Source organism: Botryllus schlosseri, chromosome 10 (genome assembly GCF_051294905.1).
Source record: "Botryllus schlosseri isolate E-star chromosome 10, Bs_hap1, whole genome shotgun sequence".
Taxonomy (NCBI): Eukaryota; Metazoa; Chordata; class Ascidiacea; order Stolidobranchia; family Styelidae; genus Botryllus; species Botryllus schlosseri.
Window position 1 is genome coordinate 11,233,427 of NC_137245.1, and position 4,459 is coordinate 11,237,885.

At 41.2% G+C, this 4,459-nt stretch overlaps 1 non-coding gene across 1 annotated transcript; it reads left to right on the forward strand.

The window, feature by feature from the left end:
* Positions 1-3,575: 3,575 nt before the first annotated feature.
* Positions 3,576-3,646, forward strand: Trnag-gcc (transfer RNA glycine (anticodon GCC)). Its single transcript has one exon. It is a non-coding gene; the product is annotated as a tRNA-Gly (tRNA).
* The last annotated feature ends 813 nt before the right edge of the window (positions 3,647-4,459 follow it).

Genomic DNA, 4,459 nt, shown 5'->3' on the forward strand with positions numbered 1-4,459 from the left:
CGCTGGTGCTTAACCAACCACCCCACGAAATATAGCTGATGTATTTACGTTAATGCTCGGTATTTTCACACATCTAATTGATGAACGTTACCGACGCAAAGAGTGAATTTTTTGAACGCAACAATGTCATTGTGTCCAATGAGCGCATCACAACAGTGACTGCTGTTCCAGTGTTCCTTCAATTTCCCTTCTTGAAGGGTTAAAATTCCAGGAATTTTCATGCACGCACCTGTGAATTTATCAGACAATAACGGCACTAACGGTCTGTTCATGAAGTTCGTAATTCAATCGTTCTGCGAAAATCTGAATTATAGAAAACACTATTTGTTGCTGATCGGCCGCTGCCGCAATAGTATTTACGAGTCAACACATAAGATAAGACCTATTTCACAAGATTTGTTAGCCACGCCTATGTATAGACTCCTACATGACTTTCCCGCATCTCACAGTGTGGAATCCATACTCAACAAATGCGTCCCGATCATCAAACTTTATTTGATAAGATAGATGGCCTTTTACTGTGTAACATGATCGCCAAATCGCTATCCCGGACTTTGTTATGTTGATGACTTACTTTTACATACAATATCCGCAATTGGCTCACGTGACTACAGTGTAGTACATTTGTGCACAAATATTTCTAATCGTCGATTACCAGGTATCGATATATAAAACTTTATTTGCAACTTGATACGCGATATCCTATTTTCCAGTCCCCATGGCGTTACCATGAATATTAATTTAGAAAAACGCGAAAGGTCATAATGAGTTGTTCTTTGTTAAAAAGTTAAGAAAAAACTGGGCCTGCTGAAGCAGGTGTTTTTAAAATATATTCAATCTTTCAATCAATCAATTCTTCAATACGATTTCATTCTCAATTACATATACAAAAATACGGCATTTAATTCATCGTTTCGTAATACACCGCCGGGTTACATGTATATCAAGTTTGCCAGCTATGTTTGTTTTCGTAGCAATGATACGCTGTACTAGTTTTGAAGCAATTCTCAAATACGCGGACTTCCTCCGCCGGGTCTTATCTGATTATGTAGTTCTATTACCAGAAGCATTGCCCCAAAAACATCTCATTACGGACAGGATTATCATCATGAATTATCTAGCGATTGCATGTTAATAGTATATATTACGAATGAATGATGTGCTTCTGTCGAGTATTGAGACTGTTTGGAAAGTCAGGCTGTTTTATGTCATGTGTAATGTGTGACGTGTGTATCAGCTAAAATGTGCACCCGCATTTGGGATCATTGTTATTTACGACTTCACGTCCATTGTGGTTTTATACCTATATTCGACTGACCATCTATGTATTGATCTCCCCAAACTGTTTGTAGATCCATGACAGATGAGTGAATGATTCATATTTACGGGATTTCATTTCCTCCTGTTTCCCCCACTTTCATAGTATGGCATCGGGAATGGTGCAGCTGCTACTAAATACACCAGTTTGGTTGTATTTTGAATTCGGCTGAATCCTGCCAGAAGATTTTCTCGCCGTAGTCCAACATCAGGGCAAATCTTGGATTCGAATGTGCTCATTCAGGAACATTGTCGATTCGAGTCCATTCTTGATATTAGGATTCAAGCTTTGTGGTTTTTCCATTTAGCCTACACTACTTTTTGATAGAGCTGGTCATTGTGATCATAAAACTATCTAAGAGAGACCGTGATGTGTTTGTTTGTATATACTAGTAACAGTGACGGATGGAAATAATATATATCTATGTCAAGTATGGGACTTGGATGTTGGTTTCAAAGTCCGGCCGGATTCAACGGGAGAATCAGATGAGAACTGTAATAGTTGAGTCACCAAAATTAATCTTCTATCGATACCTCACTTGACCAACCCACTCGGAAGGTTCTGAAATAACACAGCGGCGTATCAATGCGCGCTTACAATGTTTCCGCTTTAACCTAGTTACCGGATTTTCATATACGTCAGGCATACCTGTTGAAGTTTCGTAAAACAGAGTTACTGATATGATCAATATCGCTCTTCCCCAAAAAGTGTTAATTGACTAAAAAAGTCAATTTGTTATGAGTCAAAAAGGATCGGTTCGAGCAAGATTTGGGGAGATGAGATCTTACGTTATATGCAACGTTTTGATGTGTAAGTGTAGCCGTACTAGGGATATCTAGAACTGGTTTTGATATCCCTGAGTCGTGCGGCTACATCTTAAGACCGACGAGTTCAAAATCGAATCGAATGCAACGTCGGGGGGTTTGTGGATGTGAAATAAGGATTGACGCCAGCCAGACTCGAGAAATCCGCTGTTCATGTTATCTGTTTAATTTACAGCATGCACCGTGAGTAGGCCTGTATCTGGATCCAATCTCTGATGTAGAGGTTTCACTGCGGAGAGATACCATTCTTCTCTAGATCCAACACCATCATTTCTCTGAACTTAGCTTAATATGTGTTTGTTTATGTTTTCATTATTACAACTTCATCGGAAATGTGAATTATTTGCCATGGAAGGTGGAGCTGTGGTGTCTGCTGGATCGTCATTAGTCAAAAGACATCAATTTTCTCTCTGTTGCCGCAAATTCATTTCGAAGCCATGCCCCTACACCCAATGATCAAAACAAGGATTAGCAACTAATCATCATAATTGACAGTCTGACCGCTGCGGTAAAATTACGCGAAAACATTCTCATCAGTTTGAGAGTCGACATTTGAACGATGAAAACGCATTGCTAAACGACATCGCAGGACCTTCGGTCAAAGACCGATGCTAAAATGTCAGCGTGTGGGAATACCACATATCATCGAACTATCAAGCATCTTTCGAAACTAAAACATTGCTCCTGTTGTATCGCCAGTAGGACTACATAACGCGTTTTCAAACGGAGTTAAAATCAAGTTGCGTGGTTGAGCGAACACTGTATCGCAGTCCTCAATGATAGTTCAAGCTTTCGATAATGACCCGGAAAGTGTATGCCAAGTAATTTGATTCTTGTTCTTCAAGTCTGTCCTTCTCTAGGGTTCATCGAAGGCTGATCGCCCCACCTGGGTTCTGAAGTTATATATTTTCGCCCACCCTCTTTGCAAACAAAGAATGCGTGCTGTTTCAGGGTGCCATGAATGGTTCATTCAATCTGCAGTATTATGTTTTGTAAGCGAATTGATTCTCCTTTGCACTATATGGCAAATCATTCTTTAAGCGTGAACTCGCCCAATTCGCACTGCGATGAATCTCTAAGCATCGTATTTGACGTAATTATTCGCTCGGTTGATTATGAAGGCTCATGACGAAGTAATTTAAATGACACATGGTAATGTTGTGGCTAGAGGTGTCTGAAAATTTGTAACGTATCGGCTGAATCGTGCTCAAAGTGCAAACCTCTTTGCAACCTACATCACGATTTAATATTATAATAATAAGTATTAGTAATCAAGTAATTGATGTATATTGTATATTATCAAGTAAATAAAACCAACTTAATAACGACTTGAAATGGGCAACGAAAATCTCTGTATATGTGCATGTGCAACTGTGTTGCCTGCAGGCAAGAGAAATTTTATTTATATTGCCATAGTTATAACTCGTGCTCTAGCATTGGTGGTTCAGTGGTAGAATTCTCGCCTGCCACGCGGGAGGCCCGGGTTCGATTCCCGGCCAACGCAAGTTTTTGACATCGATCGGCTGGCTACATTTATATGGTGTAAATCAGTGGTTCTTAACCTTGCCTCCAGCGCCCCCCAAGGGGCGCTGGCGATTTTTAAGGGGGCGGAAACGCTCAGGGGCGATATGGGGGGGGGGCTGGGCTGGGCTGGGCTGGGCTGGGCTGGGCGCTGGAGAAAAATGGCTTCGCAGTAGATGATGTGGTGGTAGGAGTGGTAGGACATATCCTTAATGAGTATTCAGAGCAAATTAACACCGAAAACTTCGTTATATATAGCCTAAGAGACATATAGGTTTAATTGTCCATGGGCGCCGAATGTTCCTGTCTTGGCAATCTGAACCCCAGAAGACGAATTCCATCTGGCAGGAAAAAATTATATGCCAGTGAAGAAATACCAATTTGAAATCGTGTGCGTCTTTTAGTCTAGTACGATTGGGCGACAGGGGTATGTAAGACTAGATATTCCTCTTGGGCGATATCCCTGTTGGGCGATGCTATATTTTTTGATATAGCAGACAGGAGGTCACGAAATAACATCATGCAACGAAGTCATACCAACGGGTTTGCCCGCCCGAATATGTTTAAATATTAGTTACGGGCCATACAGTTTCCAAGACACCTCACAATGTTCATGTTCGCTCTAAGTTTTGATGAGTCTGCGCATACTCAACAATCACTGCGCTTGACCCTTGGACAACAGTGCGTAACGACTAAAAAAAGGTCATAACTTCGGATTTTTTGTGCGCAACGTAGATTTTCCGCGCGCAGAGACCGTGTCAGTCAGCACTGCGCACGTCCGCAGCTTAGAGGGAAC